The sequence below is a fragment of the Mustela putorius genome, unplaced genomic scaffold (genome assembly GCF_011764305.1).
Source record: "Mustela putorius furo isolate JIRA1106 unplaced genomic scaffold, ASM1176430v1.1 tig00003983_pilon_pilon_pilon, whole genome shotgun sequence".
In the NCBI taxonomy this organism is placed as follows: Eukaryota; Metazoa; Chordata; class Mammalia; order Carnivora; family Mustelidae; genus Mustela; species Mustela putorius.
The window spans coordinates 22190440-22202510 of record NW_025422123.1 but is presented as its reverse complement, the minus strand read 5'-3'; the positions used below and the strand labels follow the sequence as shown (position 1 = coordinate 22202510).

The window sequence follows — 12071 nt, the reverse complement described above, 5'->3', positions numbered from 1 at the left end:
GTTTCCTCTGAGTTTCAGCCTCCTGTGCACTTGCAAGTGAATGTTCCTGCCCTAAGAAGAACCTGCAAGAAGCAAGAGAAAGGGAAAAATAATGTGTATTTCCCCCATTCTCTTTTCATAATAAGGAGTCCTCTTCTTGTATCTCTCCTAGCACTGGTCACCGTATGGCAAAAATACTTACATTTATTACTTTCTTCTGCAGGGGTCTCCAGGGATTACAATAAAGAACCCAAAGGGAATTTAGCAGAGCTACCAAAGTCACAGAGAGCATAAACTCTTTACATCAAATTGGGCATGTAATTAGAGATTCTTTTTTTTTAAATTTATTTTTAAATTATTTTTTATAAACATATAATATATTTTTATCCCCAGGGGTACAGGTCTGTGTGAATCGCCAGGTTTACACACTTCACAGCACTCACCATAGCACATATCCTCCCCAATGTCCATAACCCCACCCCCCTTCTCCCAACCCCCCTCTCCTCTCTTGGGAGAACAGTGTGGAGATTCCTCAAGAAATTAAAAATAGAACTTCCCTATGACCCTGCCACTGCACTACTGGGTATTTACCCCAAAGATACAGATGTCGTGAAAAGAAGGGCCATCTGTACCCCAATGTTTATAGCAGCAATGGTCACGGTCGCCAAACTGTGGAAAGAACCAAGATGCCCTTCAGCAGACGAATAGATAAGGAAGATGTGGTCCATATACACTATGGAGTATTATGCCTCCATCAGAAAGGATGAATACCCAACTTTTGTAGCAACATGGATGGGCCTGGAAGAGATTATGCTGAGTGAAATAAGTCAAGCAGAGAGAGTCAATTATCATGTGGTTTCACTTATTTGTGGAACATAATTAGATATTCTAATGTGTAAAATCCAAAGTCCTTGCTAGGTTGTCAGCTTTGTGCCTGGCAAGACGGTGTTCTAACCCAGGGCACAGACAGGGCTGGGTGCAAAGTGGGTATTCAATAAATACAGACTAAGTGGTCCAGTGACAGGCTTCACATTAACTATTCAAAGTTTGACTACAGAAAATTGTATTTCCAAGGTTTTAAAATAATGAATGAGCCAATATCACATTAGGTAAGTGTCTCTGCTGTCCAAAACAGAAGCCTGGGGCCTCTGTGGCTGGGTTACTGCAGGAAAAGATTGCCCTGAGGCTGGAGTATGTCCTTGGGTGTGGGGATTCAGCAGTAACTCCCATCCTGGCCCTGCTGTGTCCCTTTCTAATCCATAGCCCCAGGGCAACAACTTGTGGTAAGCGGACCCAACTGGTCATGCATCTGAGAACACAGTTCTGGTATATCCCCAGCAGTATTTATATCCTCTACTGCTAGATTACTAATTAAATTAAGTAATCTGGAAGAGAGCTATGAGAACTTCAAGTTCTTTGACACAGGCTCAGAAAACCAACTAAAATGAAAAACTACAGATATTCTTGGATGATATTTCTCTGAAATATATTTTAGTTTGCCATTTGTTTATTCATTTAGTGACCCATTGTTTAATGCTTATTTTGTGAGAGACGACATATAATACATGTGGATGGATGAAGAGAAGCTCTTATTTAAAAAGCTAAAGAGATGGGACACCTGGGTGGCTCAGTGAGTTAAGCATCATTGGACTCTTAAATTTGGCTCAGGTTGTGATCTCAGGGTCATGAGGCCCATGTTGGGCTTGGGTTGGACGTGGAGCCTACTTAAGAGTCTTCCTATCCCTCTGCCCTATCCCCCTTGCACACAGTCTCAAAAAATAAATAAGGAAATAAATAGAAAAGCTGAAAAGGCCTTGCTCTGCTCTCTCCTCTCCCTACCAGTTGACATTCTCCTGGAGGACAAAACATCTAAGCACTGATTATAACACAAGTGCTCCAGGAGTTTGCCAGTCCTCCCCCAGTCATCCCTGCCTGTCCTTCTCATTGCTCTTTCTACCTGGCCAAGCTCTCATCTCAGGGAGTCCCATCCCTGCTGAGCTGGTGGCAGGTCATGTGACCCTCAGCACACACTCCACACCCCAGGTTTGGAGTGGACCCAAAGTGCATACTTGATCCTCACTGGCCAGTTAGATTCCTTCTCCTGATAATTTTGAACTGGGATCCATTTTTGAATTGGCTAGGCTTTCATGCCAGTGTGGACTCAGATGGGAAACCACCATCTTAAGCAGACCTTTGGGACCATGTGACTAAGGAAGTATATTGATGTAGACTGTGGAAAGAAAGGGTGAGTGTAGAGAGGATCCGACCAAAGAATCCATGTCAGCATGTGAGAAACATGGAGACAGAATCCTGCTTGGCTTCTAATGGTGTCCCAGGAACCCCAAGGCCAGCTGTATCGCTGCCCTTGGAGTCCAGAAGATGCCCTGATTCCTTATGATAAAACTGAAGAGGATTTCTGGATTGTTTTCTTTTAACAAAATGCTTCTTGATTAAAATTTAAAAAATGAAATGAGATACAAGCTAAATATACATAATAATGGAAAAGAGGAAATAGCAAATAATTCTGTCTGGTTAATTCAAAAGATAGGTATATTATTTCATGTCTCCACTAAATTATTGCTATACTCCTCATCTCCACATGTCTAAGAATAAAAGTTAAAATTGATGTTCTGAAATTTTAATTATTTTATTTCTGATTGATGATTTTTAGAAGTTTATCACTTTGGTGATAGCCTTAGCATCTCTAATTTCTTTGTTCAAAAACCACTTGCTGGCAAGGATGCAGCTTGAGATAATTATGGCTTTGTGTGCTGAGTGTGTTTTTTAAAGTTTATTTTGATTTATGGTGACTCAACCCCTCAGTCTATGTGGTTAACTTTTTTGGATGGGGTAGAGGTCTTCATGGATTCCCAAAATCTGTCTGCAAAAAGCGTGAAACTTAAGGAACTCTAGTTGGTTTCTTACCTCAATTCATTTTGCTGTCTCTGGGGTATTTGGTATGAAGGTGTCCAATAAGAAAGCATCTGTCTCATTTAACTGGTAATTACTAGTGTAGTGGATTATTTTCAAGGATCGTTTTCTTAGTGCCCTAGATAAGGATTAAAAGAATGCCTTTTAAATTTCTCTTCATCAGAATCAATTCTCCATTTTTTTCTCTGCTTTAGGAACGTATCCCCCCTGAGGAACATTCCACAAAGTGAAAGTCTGTTTTCCTCTTTGAGTGACAGGGACAGGTGTAGCATCTTTATCTTCTGACATAACCAGTCTAAACTTTCACATTGATTTTTTTATCTCCTGTCTTGCTCTACCTGCTGAAAATTGAGTGAAAACTCCCAATCCTTTTGTCTCTCGGTGTTTCATAGATGACATGAGAATTTTTAAATCCTGGCAAGAAAGTTCACATCAATAGCAACAACAACAAACAACAAAAGAAAAGTCCACAACAGGAGAAACTATAGGGTTGTAAAAAGTCACTTTCCTGCCTTTCCAAAGGACAGCAGTTTCCCTGTTTTCCAGTCTCAAAGTGTCTAGAGGGAGACTGGCCTGGTCTGAATTATAAAGAACAAATTGTTTTTCTCTGCCTCCCTCACATTTTTTTCTTCTTCTTTCTCTCTCTCTTTTAAAGATTTTATTTATTTGTTTGAGAGAGAGAGCATGAACAGGGGGAGCTGAGCAGGAAGCCTGGACGATGAGGCGTTCTAACCCAGGACTCCAAGTTCTGAGCCAGAGGCAGACACTTAACTGACTAAGCCACCCAGGCACCCCCTCTTTCAAATTTCTGACTGAGTTTCTTGGTTATTTTCAGTGCTCAACTCTTTCTGGTCTCCTATCAAGTTGTCCTTCCCTACTGGCCTCTCTTACTACCCTAGTGTCCTACTCAGCTCACCTGCCCAGACTATGAACCAACCTCTCCCTCCTTATCTTCATTCTTCCTCAGACCTTACTTTGGCTGGAAGAATTTCCCATGACTGAGGCAATGGCTCCTGTGCATGGTCATGTGAAAAGTGTCTGTGGAAGCAGGATTGGGGGTGTTGGGGAAAATGAAATATTAATAAGGGAGATGGAAGGTGGGGTGTGCCCTGGGTTGGACCTCACATCTCTTCTTAGAACTCTCACAGAGTGTCCTTCCACACCTTGCCCCTCACACTTAGGTGCCTTAGGTCCCTAGTGCAATATCACTGCCTTCTCTTCTAGACTCAGATTATGAGAAGAGATCAGGTTTCTCCACCTGCCCTTCTTATATGCTAAAAGCACATGACCCTAAGTAAACAGTTAGTAAATATTTGTTCAATAAATGAAGAGAATCCTCTCTTGTTACTCCAGTCATGATGTGCAAGTGACTGTTGATTCATCCTCTATATAGTGCTATGGTGCTGGTCCCAACCACTCCTTTGTGGAGTCATATGGACCATAGTAAGTGAATGCATGGATAAATGAAAAAAATGAAAAGAATGTGGGGATGATATTTTGAAAATATTAAACTGATTTTTTAAAAAATTCCATTAATCGATAATATCCCTCATCTCTCCACACATGGAATGGATGGGTTTTGTTATTTCCGGGAAATAATAGGTACTCCCAGTCCCGAGCAAAGAAGTCATTTGTTGGCTTTGGTTCTCAGAGCTGACATCCTTTTTTTTTTTTTTTTAAATTAATCATTTTTTAAAATTTATTTTCAGCATAACAGTATTCATTATTTTTGCACCACACCTAGTGCTCCATGCAATCCGTGCCCTCTCTAATACCCACCACCTGGTACCCCAACCTCCCACCCCCGCCACTACTTCAAACCCCTCAGATTGTTTTTCAGGGTCCATAGTCTCTCATGGTTCAGAGCTGACATTCTTGAGTCTTTAGCAACACAATGTCTTACCATCAAAAAGAGATTTTCTAAATCCCAAAAGTTTCTCTTTACCTATCAAGAGTTAAGCCTCGCTGACTCAAATCAAAGGTTTATTGTCACCAGTGGGTTCTGATCCTGGTCACTTATCAGAATCACTTGGGGCACCTTAAAAAAATACTAATGCCTATATTCTATTTCTAGAGACTCAATTTAGTTATTTGGTTTAAGATAAAGTTCAGGTATTGCTGTTTTTCAAAAACATTTCTTAATGATTTTAATGTGCAGTACTAGTTGAGAACACTTCTGTAAACCATAGTTTTTGAAGGCAGATGAAATGACTATGGGAAGACCCCACACAAAGGAGAGGGAAAAGTGGGAGAATAGGACAAAGAGGTCAGACAGGAATGATTTGACTCCCTCGTGAGCGCTGAACTCTGGCATGTGGGTGGGCAAGGGTTGGCAAGGAAAATCCAGAAAGGTTGGGAAATACCTGGTGTGGGAGTTAGTCCTAACTTCTCACCATGTTTCACAGGAGAATACCAAGCCCTGTAGGTAGGTCTTATGTTAATCATGGTGCTGAGCATGGGCTGCTCAGGTGGTATTTTAGGAATATCTGAGGGATCTAAGTTGGTGGCCAAAAGTCCCCTGGAGCCCATCATCCTCCAGTGGGGTGTGGCAAAGGCAGTTGAGAATTTTGGGAACCCAAGAAGGATGCAGATGTAGTGTCAGATCTGGTTGAGATGGGGAGACTGCTGAGTATTAGAATCTCTGGCAGAAGGTGCTGGTGGGGACCAGTGAGTGCTACAGCGAGTGGCATCCTAATACACAAGGGACTTGACTCTCAGTGGGCAACAGACAGCAAAGACCTTGAGGGTGGTTTTTGTCTGAAACCCCACCTTCTGCTGCCTTGACGGTAGGAACATCTTCCCCTCCATCCAGATGTGAATCTGGGAAGATAGAAATAGCCCTCATTGGGGGTTGGAAACTTGAGTTGAATTAATATTCACTCCAAGTCAATTTGGACCAACATACATTGTTTTCAGCCAGAAGATATCAGGTTATATTTACTTATCAAACATATGTTGTTCTTCTGCTACCAGAGAAAGTAGGAACAACAGGGAAAGATGAAAATGGTTATAGATAATATTATGTGTTATTATGTGTCTTGTATGTCTGGGTGGTTGTATCTACATTTTTGAGATGACACCCAAAATATAAAGTATGAGCTCAGGTATTGACCAAGTAGATCTAATAATTTTTCAGTAGTATTTCACATAAAGTACAATGGAATAGTACTCAACAATGACAAAGAAACTGCCAATACATGCAATAATATGAAAGAAATGCAAAAATGATGAACAAAAGGAGGCAGACCCCAAAGAGTACATATTAATCCATTAATATGAATTTGAGGAATGGGAAACACAGTTGATGGTGATGGAAGTCAGAATAGTCATAATAGTGGTTATTGACCAGAAAGGCATGAGGGAAATTTTGGGGTGATGGGTATGTTCTCCATTTTGATCTGGGTGGTAGACTTAAAGATGTATACATAAGTAAAATGCCATTGAGTTGTCCACATAAGAGTTGTATATTTTATTGTATGTAAATTATAAATTTAAAAGTACTAAAAAAAGAGGAGTAAATGAAGAAAACAGTCCTACTCATTTTTCATCCAAATACTTGAGCTAAATTGTCAGAATGCAAAGCCAAGTGTTGAAAAGTGAATGGTGCCATATAAAAATATATGTGGTGCTTAAATTTGCCAGAGATTGAGTCAGTCAGGCTCCTGGAATACTAGAGAGAGGACAGAAGGTTTAGACATGAGCAATGAAGAAAATGTGTTTTTACCAAAAAGCCCCTGGCCTTCCTCTGACAGTTTCTTTTTCTCCTTTGGAAATTTTTAGATGCATTATGTTACCACAGCATTCTTCCAAAACTCTCCTTCTGGAATTGATTTGTCTAGAGACCGACTGGCTTCTTTAAAATCAAAAGTAAGCTGTCAACACATCATAATGGCATTTTTTTGGAGGGAAGATTGGTGGTGTAAATGGCCTGAAGATGCAGGGATCATGCATGTGTTCAGAGTCCTTAGGAAGGTTCCTTGTTTTCATTGTGGTGTAGTGGGGAGATTCTGTGTTGGTTTCGACATCAAAAAGATGTGAGGTCAGCACCCAGCCTCACCATTTCCCATCTGGGTGATCTTGGGAAAGTGGCTTAATGTTTTAGAACCTTTGTTTCTTCACCCGTGAAAAGGAGATAATAGCTCCTTCACAGATTGTGCAATGAAGATTAAATTTGATCATATATCAGTGATTGGCATAAGATAGGCTCCCAACAAATGAGTACTCATTATTATTGTTATGAAAGAATTGCCAAGTCACCTACCCAGACATTATCCTCATTAATAATGGACCTTAGTTCATACACTTGTGTTCTTTTCCAATTCTCTTCCTCTTTCTAATCTCAACTCAAATGCTATCTGCCTTAATTCATATTCTGCCTTTTTGTCTCCTTTGTTACCTTATAAGGTACTTAAAGGAAGAGTCTCTCCTCTGTTCACCCATACACTTCACAGAGGGGCCAGCACAGTGATTTACATAGGAAAACACCTAATGTTTTTTAACCTGAAAAATTCTTTTAAAATACAAATATTTGGGGCACCTGGGTGGCTCAGTGGGTTAAAGCCTCTGCCTTCAGCTCGGGTCATGATCCCAGGCTCTCTGCTCAGCGGGGAGCCTGCTTCCTCCTCTCTCTCTCTGCCTGCCTCTCTGCCTACTTATGATCTCTGTCTGTCAAGTAAATAAATAAAAAAGATACAAATGTTTTAGCAGAGAAAATACATACTATTGATGTATCTGTAGTATTTTACATAGTAACCTCTATCAGTTTATCATATCAACTGCTTTATGAACTCCCAGAGTGCATTTCCTGGGGTTAGGAAGAGGATATTACAACAAGTAGTTAATGGTACAAGATGGTAGTGTCTAGGCACTTTTAAGAGTTTGGCTGATAGGGACCCCTGGGTGGCTCAGTTGGTTAAGCAGCTGCCTTCGGCTCAGGCCACGATCCCAGTGTCCTGGGATCGAGTCCCACATTGGGCTCCTTGCTCAGCAGGGAGCCTGCTTCTCCCTCTGCCTCTGCCTGCCTGTGCTTGCTTTCTTGCTCTCCCTCTCTCTGACAAATAAATAAATAAAATCTTAAAAAGAAAAAAAAAAGACCATGTTTACAAAAAAAAAAAAAAGAGTTTGGCTGATAATAAACCTGTGTAATAATTGTCCATTGCTGTGTACCAATCTTCCTGAAACTCAGTGACTTAACACAATGATAAATTATTTATTATGTTTCACAGGCAATGAGAATCAAGAATTTAGGAGCAGTATGGCTGAGTGGTTCCAACTTGAGGTTCCCCATGAAATTGCAGGTAGGTGTCAAATGGGGCAACTGTCATTTGAAAGCTTGACTGGGGCTGAAGGTTCTCCTTCAAGGTGGTCATGACTGTCAAGTTTGTCCTGGATGTTGGCAGGAGACCTCAGTTCCTCTCCATGTGGGCCTCTCGTAATGTCCTCACTGCATGGCCACTGACTGTCCAGAATGCATAATTTAAGAAACCAAGCAGAACTTGCAATGCCTTTGTGGCCCAGCCTTGGAAGTTAGGCAATGTGACTTCTGCCATATTTTATTGGTCACAAAGCCCACCCTGATTCAGTGTGAAAGCAGACCATGCAAGGGCATGAATATCATGAATTGAGGAATGTTGGTGCCATTTTGGAAGTAAGTACCTTATTCTGGCACTAGAGATTAGGTCAAACTCATTCCACTTGCTTCCTGCGTGATGGTGGGTTGTACTACTTTTGACTCCACTCACAGGACTGCTGTGTTGTGCAGCTATGGAGGTGTTGTTGGCATTTGATCTGTGTTTGCTCTTGAGTTGGAAAACAAAGCAGCCCACTAGAAGGACCTTAGAAAGCCAGCTTTGGAGAGACTTTTTGGACTGGAATAAGGGGACTAGAAATTTAAAAAAGCAAAGGATGACATCAGAAAATACCTGCTTATGGAGCAAGCTTCCTGAGGGAGGATTTTGTCCTACTTGTTCACAACTGTACCCCCAAATTCAGAGCAGTGCCTGACATATGACCGATGCTCAAAATATATACATGTGATAAAGGCATGAGTTTGAAATCTGTTTAATAATCAATCTCTAAGGGTCCTGCATGGCTCAGTGGGTTAAGTGTCTAACTCTTTGATTTTGGCTCAGGTCATGATCTCAGGGTCATGAGATCGAGCCGTATGTTGGGCTCCATGTTTAGCGGGAAGTCTGCTTGAGATTCTCTCTGCCCTCTCTGTCTGTCTCCCACCTCTCCACCCCCTGCACTCTCTCTCTTTTTCTCTATCAAATAAATAGATCTTTAAAAAGTAACCGATCTCTAGTACAACTTATTATAAACAAACTGTAGGGACCTTAGTTTATTATGTAAATATACATATGATAAGACATCTTAATTATTAATGTTCAGAAAAGGTCATTTTATAGTTTGATGAGTATTACTTAAATTTTTACTTAAATTGCAAAACAATTCAGTTTTTTTTTAAGATTTTATTTATTTGACAGAGAGAGATCGCACGTGGGCAGATAGGCAAGCAGAGAGAGAGAGTGAGGAGGAAGCAGGCTCCCTGCGGAGCAGAGAGCCCAGTGTGGCTTGATCCCAGGACCCCGAGATCATGACCTGAGCTGAAGGCAGAGGCTTAACCCACTGAGCCACCCAGTTGCCCCTAAAAAGTTCAGTTTTATAAAATTACTGTAAATGGTCTTTTCTTCTGAAACATCTCTTTTCTTTTTATTTGTATATCATCATGAAAGGAAATAGGGAAATAAGGAAATTGTAATTCTATTGGAAACATTAATTCCAGAAATCAAGTATTTTATATTTGACTATAATAGTGAATAGTGAATTCAGTTTTTCTGTCTCAATGACCACAGGAAAAATAATTTTTGATTGAATCTCTGTGATATTGAGAAATATATTTTATTTGAATAACTAGCCACAAAAATAGAATGTAGGAAAACTCTGAAGGCAAATTGAACTCTGAAATCGGAATTGCTCTTCACAATAAAAACTGGCTAAAATCAACGGTCAAATACCATGATCTACCATACTCTGAACTTCCCACTGGTTTACCATCAGTTGTTATTGTGAAGGTGATTTGTTCCTAAAATAGAAGGAGGCATCTGAGACAGGCTGAAGTAACCTCCAGCCCCATTCCAGTCAATGTGTAAAGAGCCATGGGCAAAAGCAGATAAATAAGGCTCCCCAAACCAGAAAAAGCATGTCAAAGAGTTAAGTTTCAACATTTAAGTTGTGATGGACGCTGACAGTTTTTGCTTCCATATGCAAGAAAAAAATGCAAGTTTTAAAAGTTGACATGAATTATTATTAGGGTTTCTGGAGGTTATTATAATGACAGGTAGGAAGGTAGGGGGTAGCTCTTCAGGCAATGGGATGAGAGTGGCAAGCCTTAACGTGGGCTGGTGAACAGCTGCTCTGTAAGGCAGAAAGCAAAATATATTGTGGGTCTTTTCAAACATCAGGTGTTGACGTTTAGTTGCTTATCAGAAGGTCTGCCTTGTCTTTCTGAGTGGCCCCTGTGGTGGATTACTTTTTTTTTTTTTTAAGATTTTATTTATTTATTTGACAGACAGAGAGAGACGGAGAAGCAGGCTCCCTGCCGAGCAGAGAGCCCGATGTGGGGCTCGATCCCCCCCCCCCTCCCATGGGATCATGACCTGAGCCAAAGGCAGAGGATTTAACCCACTGAGCCGCCCAGGCACCCCTTAAAGGAAATCCTTCCTGTCAGCCCTGGGGTTGTTTCATAGGTGAGTCCATAGGAATTTGGGGATATCACTTTCCTGGAACTATTTTGAAAAACATCTCAGAGTTCTGTTTATAAACTGGCAATGGAGTTCTTCCTTTAGCAACTTCCACCTTAAAATTTCATTTGACTTGATCAGCTATGAGTCGTTAGCCTTGGGTCCTACAGTGCTGAGCTAAAGGAGAGTCTCTTCCCGCTGGGGTCCCAGGAAAGTTCTGGTTAGACACGTTCTGCAAGATTCCCATCTCTCCAAAGGGCTGAGAACTGAAAATGGAAGACCCCAGCAGCATAAAACTTTCGGTGTGGTATGTTGGCAAAATTAGGCATGTGCAAGAAAGGAGGTTCTGTCTTTGCTTCCACTAGTCTTGTTAATTTGCACTAGTCTTGTTAAATTACTGGATCACATGGTGATTGTATATTTAATTTTTTTGAGGAAACTCCATACTGTTTTCCATGGTGACTACACAGTTTGCATTCCCCCTTAAAGTGTATGAGGGTTCCTTTTTCTCCACATCCTAGTCAACACTTGTTGTTTCTTAGCCATTCTGACAGATGTGAGGTGACATCTTGAGCTTTTTTAGGTTTCTGTTTCCATTTCTCTTTCCATTAAAAGGAGATAATATTGATTTTAAATGTCTGTTTTCCAGTTCCAGTATGTACTAGTCAAGCCACTTTGGGTAAAACACATTTGAGTGTTTTCCCATCTGTAAAATAGAATTAGAAATGATGTATAAGCTGGAGGGTAAAATTCTAATATATGTGGAGGCATGTTCTACGGTGCAAAGTAAGGTGCACGCCTTGGTTTTGTCTTGTCAGTGTATCTAGGTGGTCAGCACAAGTTCGTTGCCCTCTTCCCAGGGGATTCCTTTGCTCACTCCCGGGAAGCTGGAGTTAACGGCAGTGCACATGTCTGAACTTCCTCCTGGGTCAATGGGATTAGTGCAAGAAGAAATAATGTGGTCGTTAGAAGGAGCTGAAGAGAAATGACGAATGCTTAGGTGGTCTAGATGGAAGTCAATTAAGCTGTAATGATAATCTAGGATGTTTATGGCATGGTTTTCTAAGACAAACTATGTATATGCCTGTCTGGAATCAAACATTTATTTTTCCCCAAGTTTGCCTGCTCCTGACTTATCCTCTCCTTCCCCATGGTACAGCAAAAACCCTGATACTCCTTTTCTCATTTTCAAACCCTAGAACCACAGATTAGAATGTAAATGCAGAACTTCTAAGCCAGAGTCCAGCAGAACTTGATTTAGCATTGAATATGTAGTCGTTTACTGTTTGGAACTCAGTCATAGAGCATTTGGAATGGGAAGGGAAAATGACGATTTTAAAACTGAATGACTGTTAATGACACTTCAAGGGAAGAAATGATCATTAAAGTGAGTGTGAACTAATTTTAATTAATCAGTTA

The 12071-nt window shown here is 40.7% G+C and overlaps 1 protein-coding gene and 1 long non-coding RNA gene across 2 annotated transcripts in view; both read left to right on the top strand.

Moving 5' to 3' along the window:
• Positions 1–10520, top strand: part of LOC123389531 — an 89369-nt gene extending 78849 nt beyond the window's left edge. The window contains exons 6-8 of the long non-coding RNA XR_006604148.1: positions 6691–6777; positions 8136–8207; positions 10481–10520. This is a non-coding gene — a long non-coding RNA (uncharacterized LOC123389531). The remainder of the gene's footprint in view (positions 1–6690; positions 6778–8135; positions 8208–10480) is intronic.
• A 117-nt stretch (positions 10521–10637) lies between these two features.
• The window catches only part of COL21A1 (collagen type XXI alpha 1 chain), a 254886-nt gene continuing 253452 nt past the window's right edge, over positions 10638–12071 (top strand). Inside the window, exon 1 of the mRNA XM_013045877.2 lies at positions 10638–10658. The gene's annotated coding sequence lies outside the window, so the exon portion shown is untranslated. The remainder of the gene's footprint in view (positions 10659–12071) is intronic.